Source organism: Pinus tabuliformis, chromosome 7, assembly GCF_031772625.1.
Source record: "Pinus tabuliformis cultivar Carrire ecotype Pingquan chromosome 7, CPIR1, whole genome shotgun sequence".
Taxonomy (NCBI): Eukaryota; Viridiplantae; Streptophyta; class Pinopsida; order Pinales; family Pinaceae; genus Pinus; species Pinus tabuliformis.
The window spans coordinates 851,050,208-851,066,370 of record NC_142293.1 but is presented as its reverse complement, the minus strand read 5'-3'; positions in this window follow the sequence as shown (position 1 = coordinate 851,066,370).

Below are 16,163 nucleotides of genomic sequence, written 5' to 3'. Positions count from 1 at the left end.
GTATGATGGAGGAGGGATAGGATGGAGTGTCTTACAGGTGTTCTATACACTTCTTTCCAAAACTGAACCAAGCAAAGACTAAGAAAACAGAGTTTTATCTATTTTGACCTAATTCTGACCTAGAAACCAGAAAAGTGATGAACAGGAAATTTATAGGTAGGAAGTCATTCAAGAAAGCTATGGAAATTGAGCAAGAACATATCTAAGCATGAAAACACAACTGATATCAACTTTTCCTACTCAAAATCTAACACTAGCAATTGCATTGGAAGGCAAAAACAGTGTTTTTGTGATAGCAAGTGTGCCTTGGTGTCAATTCATGGTCCCAAGGATGGAGAAAGGAGATCAAGGCCTGATTGGTAGCCTTTTTGTGGATCTTTTCTGTTATCAAACTATCAAATCAACTTGAAGCAAGAACAACTATCTTAATCATAAAAAACAACCCAAGTAACAAAGCAAGATTCAACCTAAATAACAGAAATTATTCTATGAATGCAGTAAAAACACATAAAAGTACACAAAGGAGGTACTAGGCCCTTCGGTTGGGCCCAAACCCAAGAGCTATAGCCCCCTAGGAAAGCTTAGTGTTGGTTCAAAGTTGGATTCATCTTCATTGATAAAAAACTAATGGTTATATCACAAAAACTGTCTGCAAAAGAAGCTCGAAAATGAGTTGATTACAAGGCTGCACTAAAGTGTGAAAATAGACTATCAAATGGCTAAACTACTAAGGCTTGAAGCATTCCTATTTATGCAAGTGAGGACTCCAAAAATTCCTCCTAAACTTTAGGAACTTGGTTGCCCAAACTGCAGATAACAGCCACTTCACTAGACCTGCTCGGCTGCCCCTTGAAATCATCTTTGGTGCACTGTTGAACTCTAAGCTGTTGGTGGAGAACTTGAGGAAGGGATCATTTAGTGCAGGAGACACCCCTCCTATAAATCCTCAGCCTTTTTTGTTCAAATTTGGCTGCCAATCTGCTCATAAATGCCTGGTCTTGGTCTAAAAATGTCCAAAAAATCTGCAATAAACATGTATTAGACTTTGTGGTAAAATGACTATTCCCATTCACTCAATTAACCTAAATATATTCAAAATCATGCATAAAACTATGGAGAATGGTGGATTAAATGAGAATAATAGGCAAAATGAGCCCATATAGTTACCCATTTCTGGGGCTCATAAGCTATCAAGACTCAGTGAATAACAGGGATACATTAACAAATTGGGAACGCATATGGTATGATTTGGCACAAGAAGAAATCAAGCAAAATACTAGAGATGGAGGTTCATCCAAGGGACAGGATGGAGAAAATTTTAAATTGGTTGGAAAGGGAAAGGAGGGAAAGGTAAGAAATCTCAAATCAAACCAAAATCTAACCAAGGGTGCAAGAAGAAAGAATTGTCCAAAATAAAATTCCTCAATTGTCATGAATTCAGGCATTATGCTACAAAGTGTCCATACAAAAAGTCTAGAAAGAATAACTCAGGAGGAGCAGCAAGTGAATAATTGGCTTCAGAGTTCGAGTTAGACTTCACCTTAATCAAATTCATTGCCAACATTGTGATGGGGAGTGTGTGGTACTTGGACTTAGGTGCCTCATTCCATATGATAGGGTATATAGATTTTTTGAGTGACCTAGAGGAGAAAGATCCTACCGAGATTGGTACAATAACCTTTAAGAGGGAGTTGGGATCCCCTCTTGACCTCAAAGATGTCATGTTTGTACCAGGCCTGAAGAAGGACCTTATCTTTGTAGAAGTTTTAGAAGATTGTGATTATGATGTTATTTTCAGTAAAGGGAAAGCCTTTCTGAGACACATAGCTATTGGGTAGGTGAAGCAGATCAGGGTTCATCTGAAGAATCTAGATAAACTTGATGTGGAAAATTGTGTTTCATTAAACAATAAGGCAGAGAAAGTGTAGAGTCACAATGTTGGTGAGCTCTAGCATAGGAGCTTGGCCAATTTTCATCATGACGTCTAAAAAGTTATGCAGCAAATAACCACTGGCCTCCCTAAATGATTACTTGAATAGCAAGATGTCTGCAAGGGTTGTACCTTGGGGGAGTATGTAAAATCCACATTCCATGATCAGGACAACAAAGCACATGCAACCTTGGAGAGAGTCCAGTCTGATTTTTGTGGATCCTTCTTGACAACCTCCATTGCCAAAGATAAGTACTATGTTATTTTTATTGATGATTTCTCAAGAAAGTGTTGGATATTCTTCACTCGGAAGAAGGATGAGACATTCTCAAAATTTTTAGAGTTCAAGGCACTAGTGGAGAAATAGACCTACAAAAAGGTGAAGGCTCTCAGGAGTGACAATGTAGGTGAGTATGTTTTAAATGACTTCAAGTACTATTTTGGCAAAGAAAGAATTCGAAGAGAACTGACAGCTCCCCACAACCCACAACAGAATGGGGTAGCAGAGAGGAAGAACTTGAGCATTGTGGAAGCTATGAGAGTTATGCTACATGACCAAGGCCCACCATTGCATTTGTGGTCAGAGGCATGTAACAAAACAATTTACTTGAAGAACCATAGTCCTCATGAGATTCTTGATATGCTTACACCAGAGGAGGTTTTCTCAGGGAAAAAGATGGATGTGCTTCATTTGGAGCCTCTATTTATTGTCATGTCTCCAAATATTTGAGGAAGAAACTTGAGCTAACAACAGAGTTGGGAATTTTTGTGGGTTACACCGAAACTCCACACAATTACCGAGTGCACATACCTTCCCTAAAAATGACAGTTGTCTAAATGGATGTAAATTTTAATGAGAAGAATGAAATGAAATGATCTCTTGAGAGGGAGCTTAAAATCCCACCAGAAGAGGAGATTTTAGCTCCAAAGGAGGAGCGTTATGAAGTTGTGGAGCACCCACAAATGGAGGAGAAAAGAGGAGGCAAAGTGGAGACATCCACTCAAGAAGAACCATCTAGAGAAGGTAGAAAGAGAATTAGGGAGGCTGATAGATTAGTGTAGGATACAAGGAAGAATGTGGGAGCTCCTTCAAATTTTCACAAGAAAAGGAGGTTACCTAAGAGGTACACTAGCTACATGGCTCTAATAACTGAGCTTGTAGAGACTGAGCCATCCTCTTTTGAGGAAGCAACTAAGAAACTAGTTTGGGTTGATGGAATGTTGGAAGAATAAAAATCCATCATGAAGAACAATGTTTGGGAAGTGGTCCCAAGACCGACAGATAAATCAACTATGGATTCGAGATGGATCTTCAAAGTTAAGCATGTAGCAGACGAAAGCATAGAGAAGTACAAGGCCAGATTTGTCACCCAAGGATTCTCTCAAGTTGAGGGAAACCAACTATGAGGAAACCTTTTCTCCCATAGCAAGGTACTCATCCATTAGATTAATTCTTACACTAGTTGCACAGATGGGGTGGAAGATCCACCCAAAGGATGTAAAAAAGACATTTCTCAATGGTGTTATTGAAGAGGAAGTGTACATCAAGCAACTAGAAGGATTTGAGACGTTTGATCGGGAGTCTCATGTGTGCAGACTCAGGCAAGAATTATAGTCTCAAACACGCACCCTAAGCTTGGTACACTCATATTAATAGTTATCTCACTAGATTAGGCTTCACAAAATGTGAAGCGGATGTGAACCTTTATCATATTTTGGTAGAAAGTAAATTTCTTATCATTGTTTTATATGTTGATGATTTAATATTGACAGGTGATGAGTAGCTAATCAACTCTTGGAAGGAGGACCTTGCAAGGGAATTTGAGATGAAAGACATGGGTCTCATGCACTACTTCCTCAAGCTGGAAGTATGGAAAGGTGATGGGGAATTGTTTGTGTCTTAGGGAAAGTATGCCATCGAGATACTACAGAGATTTAGCATGGAGAGTTGTAAACCCATGGAGACACATGTAGTGACCAATTGGAGGAAGGAGAATGCCACTTCATGTGAATAGGTTGATGCTACCATTTACCGACAGTTAGTGGGTTCATTGATGTATCTTGTGAACACATGACCAGATATGTGCTATGCAGTCAACTAGTTGAGACAAGCTATGGTTAGGGCAACCAAATTGTATTGGAAGGCAACAAAGCATGTCTTACAATACCTCAGAGGCAGAGACCAGTATGGATTATGGTACAAATAGATAGAGGGAGTGAAGTTGTGTGGCTTCACAGATGCAGATTGGGCAGCAGTCCATTCGAACAAAAGAGTACATCAGGTGGAATTTTCAGTGTTGGTTTCACAACAATTTCTTGGTACAACAAGAAGTAGAGGTTTTTGGCGCTCAAATCAGTAGAAGCTGAATGCATGATTGTAATACAAGCAACTTGTGAGGCAATATGGTTGAGAAAGATAGTTATAGGATTGTTTGGTTAGGAGATGGATCTAACTGTGATCTATTGTGATAATCAGAGTTGCATTAAGCTATTTGAGAATCAAATATTTCACAATCGATCCAAGCATATATATGTATGTGTGTGTGTGTGTATATATATATATATATATATATATATATATATATCCGGTATCATCATTTACGGGACTGTGTGCAAAGGAGGATAATGCTGCTACAATACATTCCGACAGAGGAACAAGATGTTGACATCTTGACAAAGGCCTTGTCAAGAGGGAAGTTCAAATTCCATAGGTGTGGGATAGGGGTGGTTGATAATCCCTTTCTTGCTAAGAGGGAGCGTTGAGAAGTGTAGAACGAAAGATGCAACTTGAGTTAGCCTTCATCAAATTGAGTAAATTCAAAATTTCCACATCAACAGACAACTTGGAGGCAGATAATTGAGGTGACATGGTTCTTGTCACTTAGTTAGATCTAGGTTGATTTAATTCCCCGGTAGGTAACTAGATAATAATGATGATGTGGGTTTTTTATTTTTGTTATTTTAGTTTGAAATTATTTTAATTTTGAGGGAGGATTATTTCAATTTTATTATTTTTGTATACATAAGGTAATAGGAGAAGAACACCTCTTCACACAGTTAAATTTATTAAGTTTTTATATGCTTATTATTATTATTTTAATTTAATTTAATGGGATATGCATATTATGGTTTTTGTAATTGAGAACACTCTTAGTAATTCCCTAGTTTTATTTTTCCGTGACATATTAGTTTATGTGGCAAAAAATTGAACAAGTTGAAAATTGTGAAAACTAAAAAGATTTGGATAATTTGAATATTTTGATATTGAAATGAATAGTAGCAGTTGTTGTGATTTGATCCTGGATCTTACCTTTATCTTCTAAAGTTACCTATTCACTTATCCATAAGTTTATTTATTTATTTATAAAGTTAACTATTCACTTATCAATAAAAACAAAATTATAATATAACAAATTAAATTGATTGATCGATCTTTATTTTTTTAATTTTTCTTATTAAATAGAAATTTAAATATATACAACTCATTTACAATTATTATAAAATCTTTTAATGCGGAAAACCCCTCTCAACCTAATAACAATTTATAAACTTACTCTTTATAATTTTTATTTTAAAATTATTTATTACTTAACAGAAATATAATAGAAGAAAGAACCACATACGAGGTGAATAGCCCCACAAAAAAAACCACATACTAGGTGAATAGCCCCCATAAGCATTTCAAAAGACAAATTACTTAAAAGAATATATATATATATATATATATATATATATATATAAAGAGAATAGGTGAATAGCCACATCATAGTCATTTCAGGTGGCAAATTAAATTGCGAAATAAAAATTTGAGAATAATTTATATACAAAACAAAAGTTTAGACATCTTTGAGGGAAAAAAATACTAAAATTCAAAACCTTTTAACTTCTAACTAAATACTATAGTCTCCACGTTTACAGAAACTCATAATCAAGTATTTCTCCAATTTAATCTTGTACAGCCACGAATCTAGTTATTAACTTGCTCCGCAAGAAACTGGTCCGACAGAATCAGCACAGGTCGGCCAGAAGCACATGAGATTCTGAGAACATTGCTTATGCAGGTGACTAGTTGCTGTCATGAAGTCTGGTTGTTTCAGCAGACTGGTTTTTTTTCCGTGGTAAAATTTTGATAAATTTTGGTAAGATTTTTGTAAATTTAATTTATAGATGTTAAATTTCAAGATTCTCCGTATATCAAAATTTTTCATTGGACTAAATTTATTTTGAACATAAAAACACATACATGATTAAAATACAAAATACTATTATTACAAAATTTAATTTACAATTTATTGAAATTTTTTAATCCAAATTCGATCTAACCATCCTAACAATTCCTCAGCCTGAATAAACACGTCCTTTATTTTTTCATGGAGTTTGTTAAGCTTATTTTTTTTTCCATTTATTTAAAATCGTAAAAATTGGTTGGAATTCTATACAATTTAAGTATTTCAATCTTTAAAAAGTGTTGAATCTATGCATACGTTTAAAAATCAAGATTTCATTTGATCCCAAAAAGATTATTTAATAAAAATTTGAAAACTTCACAACATAAAATAATCAAATCACTTAAAAAAGAATATTAGTGGAGTGCCTTGAATGCGCTAACTCAGATGCGTGTGCAGCATAAGCAGGGTGAGACGTAGGCGAAGACTGAACTGGGGCAGGCGAGTGGTCGCATGGAAGACCGTAGGCTCAGGCGCAGAAGAAGGGACAGCATAGAGGCATGCATGAATTTGCGGACTGTCCCTAGGTGCAGAGGCCGCTGAAAAGGAGAGAATCAGAGAGTGCAGGCCGCAGGAGATTTATGTTCTTGTGTTTCTGGCACTAACAGTTGCCAGTAAGCACAGTAAGATATCTGACACTGTGGGCATAATGTTTTGGAAGTTAGTTTTTTTTAATGGAAGAAATTGAGCACGGAGCAGTGATTAGACTTGTAGGGTTTTATTGGGGATTGATTATGCGACTTGTGTGTCTAATATTTAAATTTTGTGTTGTTTAAATATTCTGGAAATTAATATTTTTCTCCACCAATAGATTTTAGGTCTATAGAGTCTCGTTCGTGATTGAATTATGAAATCTTCACATTATTGGACCATGAAATTTGTGGGGTTCAAATAATTGAACCACAATTTTTCTATATATTTTGAATTTGTTTCAAAATTTTTAAAAATTGATTGAAATTATAAGTTTCATCTGGTTAACTTTGTATTATTAGACTATCACCACATTATTGGACCATAAAATTTGTAAGGACCAAATAACTTAACCACAACTTCTCTATATATTTTGAATTTGTTTCAAAATTTTAAAAAAATTACTGAAACTATAAGTTTCATCCCGTACAATTCAAATGAATCAAAATTATTCTAAAACATCCCATTTATATTAATATCAATTTTTCCTGTGATCCATTCTGGCCAAATTTGATAGAGATTAGGTTGATAGTTCCTGGGAAAGTTCTCCCTGGCTGCTCAGAAGTCCATAAGATTTTTTTAATGGTTCAGGGCAGCGCCAAAGATCTAAAATAATTGGTTGGTATCTATGATAAATTTTTATAAATTTCACATTTTTATAAATTTTAATACTAACTATATTTGTATAAATTTCATATTTCTCTACATAAAATATTCAATATGATATTTTTAGTTAGAGAGAAATATATTTTTTATAATACTATTTATATTTATATTCACATTTCTATACATAAAATATTCAAGATTCACATGCATGGCATTTTTTTAGTTTATATGTGAGAAAGAACTCTTAAAAACTTTTTATTATAAATATTAAGTTTTTATATGTTTATTATATACTTTTAAAGTATCATGGTTATGAATGTTCTTCTATATGGTCCATGGAGTGTTGACACAATTTATTATGGTTATGAATATGAATCATTATTATTTTAATTTAAATAATAAGATAATTTATAGTTATTATTAATATTTTATATGTATTTCACACATCTATATAATATTCTTATTTCTAATTTATTAATTTTTTTATAATACATGTAGTTACATATATTTGAATGCTATTTTTCTTTCTTATATATAAAAAGTGATATGCATCTTATTATTATTATTATTATTATTATTATTATTAAAAAATAAGAAATTGTTTGTAATTTTATGAATATTAGGCTAGATCCATTAGCTCGATCTATATGTCTAAGAGGAATCAAATCCCTCAAAGTGTAAATCTTCTTTTGGGAATGTAAAATTTTATTAACTAGTGCAACCATATAAATTAAATGATTGGTAATACACCACGAAACACTTACTTCATGATACATCTCATATTATTAAAGATAATAATAATAAAGCTATTATTAGTTTATTCTCATTAAATATAAACAATTTAATTTAATCAAATATAGTAATAAATTTAACAAAACTATTTTTTGAATTAATTGAATTTTCCTATCTTTATCCCTCCGTCCAATACAGTTTCCGATCTCTATTTAAACTGCTGCCATGATTTAGTTGAACTTGTCCTCACGATGAACCACACTTGTTGGTTTGAAATACCTCGAGGAATGAATTATGATGTGATTTTCACCTAAAAATCTTCTCAATACTTGGTATGGATCACAAAAGTCTAAATTCAACAAAAATTAAATTATTTATCAGTAATTTATAATAATACTATTAAATTAATATGTATATTAATGAGTTATAATAAATTAATTATAGTGTAATAACTCTAAATATTAAATATTAAATATTAAATATTAATGAGAGATAAAAATAAAAATAACCATTTAAAAAAAAATTAAAATCATGTAAATTCCAAAGAGTTAACTATGAAAAATTAAATATTAAAAATTAAATAGTAATTTCAAAATTTATTTTTATAGTTTATTGTAAATGGTAAATAATTCATTTAATTAAATATTTATTTCTTAATTTTAAAGGACATGTATCAAGGACATAATCACACATAGCCCTTATACTAAGCTGAAGAAGGACATAATCCCATATAGTCCTCATACTAGGCTGAAGAAGGACATAATCATACATGGCCCTCATACTAGGCTGAAGAATACACCTCTCTAGGCTAAAAAAAATGCAATATAGCATATTAGATTCAGTTACTTATTGTTTTTATAATAATTTTCCACTTATTATTATTATTTTTAATTCAGTTGACATTTTCCCACTTATTATTATTATTTTTAATTGAGTTGACATTTTTCCACTTATTATTATTATTCTTAATTGAGTTGACATTATGTTTTAACATTATTATGTTTTTATTCAACACTTTATTACAACATCTCACCTAACACTTCAATGTAATGCCCTCTTGTACCTTAACTATGAGACATATTCTTTAGTCTTATTTAGACATTTAAGACAAATTCTATAGCTTCTATTTTATTTTTTGAGGACATTAAGGTTGATTGATCCAGTTATTATTATTATTATTATTCCTTGTAATGATAAGTAATGACGTATTTATTTCAAGTTTAGTTTGGATTAAATTGATGGTTATGTTACATATGGCTATTGATGAATTTAGTGATGTTCTATCATGTTTATATACTTTGATGATTATCTTTGGGACCATATATTACTGATAGTTGTTTGAGAGTGGCAGGAGACCACCTTCAAAAATATACATGTGATGAATAAAAAAAAATTATGTTTTGGTCATTTGAGTACAACTAATGCTAGAATTTGATTTGCAAATGATATGTTGTTATGATTATTGACAGCATATTAGTGGTTTCAGGTACAAGTCACGTTCTTGGCTGAAGGAATCACACATGGGTGATAGGATTGTAAAGTACAAATCAAATTTCATGAGAGGGGCGGGACAATATTCCTAATTCTACCCATTAACACTCCCTTTATGACTTGGGCTAGACAGTGTTGGAATGTCTCCGCCTTATAGCTCACGGTGTTATGAGGACAGACATCAGATAGGGTCGCTCACGAGGATTTACTACGGGGCACACATCAAGTCATATTCATTGATCCTCATCACCATTCATCTCACAACAAAGGGTGACACAAGAGATGACAACGATCTCCACCGTCGTGCCCATGTTCCCCTCTTTAGTCATGGATGCATGAAGGAAAAGCATCGTGGCACCTTGGAACTTCGAGGAGATGTTCTTGAAGGGCACGAATGACTTGGAACCCTTGGCATCATGAAAATTTGAAAGGTAAATGATGGTTCATGCTCATGAATTTATAAGCACTAAAATACACAATATAAATAATTTTTTTAAAGGAAAAAATAATTTATAAGTTCAAAGATTTGGAAAGGGAATAATAGGTGTAGATATAAAAGTTCAATCTAATAATAACCATAACGATCATCTTCACACTTGGAAAAACTTAAAAAAGGTAAATAACTCATAAGTACTTAAATTGTCCTAATACCAAAAGAACACGGTGACATAAATTCAAAATAGAAACATTAATTCAATGACAATCTACTCTTACCAAGAAATTAAAATTTATGGAAAATGGATTTCATAAGAGAACCGCCATGTGGCCAAAAACATAACACAAAATCTCCAACTAAGGTTTTAACTTGAGAAAAGTTAGGGGGTAGTTGGGGGACAAAAAATTGGAACCTACTTATTCACTTAAGTTAATGAACATAAAATGGAGAGTTCAAATTAGGATCAAGGGACAACTACGAGAAGAACTATGGAAACTTGTGTGGGTGAGGGAAAATAGTTTTTAAAAGAAATTAAGAAAATAATTTCATGAAAGATTCGGTGAGGGATTGACATTGAATAATCAAAATAATGGAATAATGAAAATAATTATTTTTCATGAGGTGCCAAGTTTCACTATTGAAACTTTCTATGAAAAAAGAAGAAATTTGCAAGAAAGGGACTTTTTGAGCACCCTATTGTTGGATGAGTGCCCTAATTATAATTTTCATTTTATGCGACAATTAAAATCTATGGTGAGCTTGGTCAAAGTGGAGGCCTTGTGAGTGAGAAACTTTTGAGATTGAAAGCTCTCCTCCACCTACTAGTGCACTCGTCTTTCGTAAATCCCCATCGTAGGTCAAGGATCTGCGGGGAAGAATAGTACCCAAGGAGATGGCAACGAGATTCATTGTTGAGCTAGAAAATTTGGGCAAATTGTGAAAATATAGGAGAGACAAAGACTTCTCAATGTTGAAGTCAAATGTTATAGTCGCATGGAGAATTGGATTTGGACATCAAGGCACAATAATGGGTAACTGTATTATAATGTTATAAAGAATTTAATGTAGAAATTCTTTAAGTAATGTTAAAATTGTAATTTTGGTTCATTATATCACGATTCCATTAATGATGTATGATTGCACTAAAGTAATTTATATATTATCAGGCCTGTAAAGAATAGAAATGTATTAGTATGATCAATCAATGAATTGTACATTATTGTACCTTAAAGAAAATATATGGTTCTAAATTTTTAATTGATTTTGTACATATATATAAAAAAAATTCGAATAGAGTTCACCGATAAAATTGATTCCTACATTAATGATGACCTAAACTATGAGTTGGTAGATTTTCCTTTAAACTTCAATATTATAATGTTTCAAGTTGTTAAATAGAGAATAAATTTCAGTGTTAACTTCTTTATTGGTTAGTTAGAACTATAACATTACATGCCCAACATATATAGTTATTGGGGGTTGGTGTTACACATAATTCATATGTAAGCGATTGTCAATTGATCTTGATGAAAATTTGTTATATCAAGGTTAATACATGAATGGAGAATATATCCAAACAATTCATCTCGATCATGGATAAAACCTCATTTACTTTTGTGACTTCAATCTCATCCAATTGGGATGCACCTATTGAAAAGGGAAGTTACAGGAGGATTCCAAACTTTGATTTTAAACTGTTATTTACAACCTTCTTTAGCTGAGTCGACTAATTTAATCGTATCTTCTTCTACATCCAGTTTCAATATTCCAAACTCAACTTAAAAATCAACTTAGAGCTTATTGACATTAATATAATTTCAGATAATAATTGTGGATGTTGTTGACTATAAATTCAACATAATTATTACAATGGATTTATGTTGAAGTTATATATAATGGTAGAAAACCACTATTATGAAATTTCTCAGTTGGTACATAAAAATATGACTTCATATTACAAGAGACTCATCAAATTTTTAACACCTTCATAAGTGCAATGGATGGAAGCAATTACTTGATAGGAACATTAATTATAGGATGAAACCATATTGTTGACGTGGGTTTTGTGCACCCTAGTCAACAAGAGAGAAACAACATAAACTGAAGCTCTTTAATAGCACTAGTTGTTTGGTGTGGTCATCCTCAATGGGTTTAGAGGCTATGCTGACCTTCTGCCTCTTCCTTAATAAAAGGAAAAGACAAGGAAGACACTACGCTAAAATTATCCTAAATATATGCAATGATATGTATACAATGGAAATAAAATAATGACACACTAATACATATATATAAAGATTCATGACAACAACCTCAGTGTAACTAGCGTAAGTTATGAATACATATTATGTTTTACATAAATAATGAAGAATGAATAAGGATAGTAAATAAAGATGCAATAATTAATCTAAAATAGTGACAATTCCTTATAAGAAAGTAAAGATGAAAAACCAGAGAAATGAAAAAATGCAGGTCTTCAACTTCTATAAACAAAATAATATCAAAATAGATTCACTTATATATTGATACAATAAGAAATGTGATGAAATACAACTACTATTGGTTTTAGCCAAAGAGAAGGAGAGCTGTAATGATTTCTAAAGTTTACGAAATATTTCGATAATCCATTAATGAATAAAATCAATCAATAAACTATGAAACAGGATAAAACATCCGAAATGATTACAATATAATTGTCAATTCAATTTAGAAAAAATGACATCCTTTACAATCGAAATCCTAGAATCAAATCACAAGGACTTGAATCATAGTAATGCTCAAAATCAGTGTCATTCTTAGGATTCAAACCACTAAAGGATCATACAATTGCTATAGAAAATTAGACTAAATTAACAATATCAAAAAAGAAATGTAAAAATGATTACTAATTGTTCACAGAATCAAATCATAAAACATGAATAAATAACCTTCAAAAAGTTTGCAGAAATAAAATTGCAAAAAGCTTAAACAAACAATATTAAAGAAACCCTGGAAACAAAAGTTATAAGCCTTTATTAACGGACTCAAATTAGAATAACAAATCTTGAAAAATTTTCCACCATGACTACACGTGCAACATTTCTAGCTTACAGAAGATTCCACCATCACCACATATGCAACATTTCTCCCTTAATATCTTACATACCGGTGGGCCCCCTAAATCAAAGAGAGATCCCATTTTTTTCACTTACAACAATGAATTTATAACCATTCATATGTAACAGGAGGATTCTCTTGGACAACTCGAATCTGATTTCAAAGCATATCAATAGACAAGATCTCTAATGGATATTTTTCCTTGAAATATTTTCAACCTCTGCAGATAGATTCCTCTTAATAAAATCCAATTGCTATGCCAATGATCGGCTAACCCATAACATAATTTCTTAGATTGATCATTTTCACAAATGTTTTGAATCTTTGGATTGGTTTTATCAACAAGGTTTATGTTCTTCAAAATAGACCCTATCAAGAAAAGAAATTCAAAGTTATTATGGTCACATCAGTAAAGTCTCTAGTTCCATGTTTCCTACCCATTTAGATTTAGATTTTGAACATTGCTTTTGCAATTGGTAGATGGGGGAGCAACTTTAGAAAGCCCCTTAAAGGCATAGGATGGCACCTTTCAGAGTGACTTAGATTATCTACATAATGTCTTGGAAACATAAGGTACTTATAGGTACTCAAAGGACATAGCATGAATGATGCATTTTTAATGTGAGATGGATGAGGCTGCCAAAGAATAACCAAAAGACACCTAAAGTTCTACTAATAAGAGTTTTCATGTATGCTTTCGCCTTTAAAGTAGTGTTCCACTATGAGTAGAGACTTCATCAACTCTCTTGAAAGTCTTAATAAGGATGCTCTACTGACCAACTTTGAGATTAGATCAGGTTGTACTAGCTACCTATGGGCCCCATAATATAGAATTTTAACTTTATATAATCCCATGGCATAATTAAAGACAGGACTATGAGTTACTACTATAAATGATATGAAATTTTGTATAAAGAATGAAAAGGAAATCTCTTGAAAATGATTTGTTGTGACAAAAAGTTTGTGGTTTGATAATTGAATTCTTTTCTTTTTAGTTTTTGCATTATTAATGATTGCCTAAACTGTAAATTTCTTCAAGGAAAACAATTCAGTAAAATAGTAGAGAAAAACTAATAAAGGTTAAAGTGTAGTCTTTAGAGAAAAATTTTAGGAAAGTAATTAAAGAAAAATGATTCAATTGTTCCAAAACAATATTAGGTAACCAAATATCAGAATGAAAGAAATTTTAATGAAACAATAGAACCAAAAGAATTACAATTACTTCCCTGAATCAGCCATGAAGATGTTATCCCAATCCAGCTAAAAAGATAATGCCCGCAAAATTCCAATAAATCGTCATGGCCTCATTTATTTACAAAACTTGGAAAAATATCTATCAACTGAAAACATATTAACAATTATGGGAGCAACAATACTCCCTTAAGATTAGTGTATCAGATTAGCAATGCTAATTATTTCAGAAGACTTAAAAATGATGTTGCACCAAACTAACAACTATATGCAACATTTATTTGCTTACTTACTATCCTACTAGCCTAAGAAATGATCAATTTTCAAGTATATGAATACTTCCATTGAATCCACGTGCGTAACAAGATTATGGATATACTCACATTCATGTTTGAACAATATACTTTAATAAGTACCTGAACCTGAGCAACCAACTGACTTGAATGATAGGACATAAAGAGTTGTTGAAGAAGAGAGTGGTGGCTCAATCTTATTGTCATCTAGAACCAATGTTCAATGTAATCTTGATGTTCATGGTTCAATTCCTCATTTATACCACTTTTCATATCTCCCTTTATCATGCAACACATATCATCTTCTTTCGAATGGTTTGTCTCTTGGATGCATACTGGATCTGGCGATATGCATGTCAAGAACTCTTCGATCATAGGTCCTAGTAGTTTCTTCCCATTGAATGATTCTTCAGACTCCTCTACAGGTTGGAAAGGGTGATCAAAGGAGGCTTGTATATCTTCTTATCGATGTAGCTCATAGGAATCTTGTTTTTCTATCACTTCTGGAGAGGAAAATATGTTCTTGACTTCTTCGCATATTTGTTCTTTCTGAGGGGCAGAGATTGAGATCCCAGCGGTTGCTAGCATGGAGACAGTTCTTCCAAAATCTTGATCATCTTTTAGTCCTTGTTTATGGTTGATAGGTCATGTTTCACACATGGATAAGTGTAGAGGGGGGTTCTTTTAGTACCTAAGAACTTTTAAAAATCTTAGAGAATTGAAAAGGAAACACACATAAAACAAATGCAAGCAAACCAATCGTGTACTCGAAGTGCCACCATGCTACTAAGAGCCTATTGTCACCAAGTTATTTGTTCACACAAGTTAGGCTTCTCTTCTTTCCATGAATCAATCTAAAGAAAAACACACTTGGAAATAAAAATGATGAAAAATCAAGCTTTGGATCCTACCTCTAATTCTACGCATATCAAAAAGAAAATAGAAAATCAATTAGAGACAACTAGCTTTGGATCAACGCCACCATAGTGGATGCATGGCGCTTCACTTACACTTTATTGTACACTCTTTGCCCTCTAGTTTCCCTACAACTAAGATCCCACTGAAAACTTGTGAAAGCAACTATGCTCTAATCCTTTTAGCACCTCCCCGGAAATGACGCCAAAAATGCCGACTAAATTTTTACACTATTAATTCCCAATATTAAATTGTCAACCAGGGAGTCGTAGACTTAGAGGTGAAAGCACAAGAAATGCAGGATTGGAGCATAGTTTAGCCTAATCTAAAGCTGACGACAATATGAGAAAAGTAAAACAAACTGCAGGAAATTACCACTAAGGATTCATCACTGGGACACATAAATAACTTGTGTTATAAAAGCTTAGATCATAGTCTTTCATGTGTGATCAATCGTGAGTAGCTTACTTCAATTTTTTTGTCCTTCAATGGATTCCTGTAATGGTTAGCTAAGCTATGAGAAAACCAAATTAAACTAAATAAAACAAACTACAGGAAAT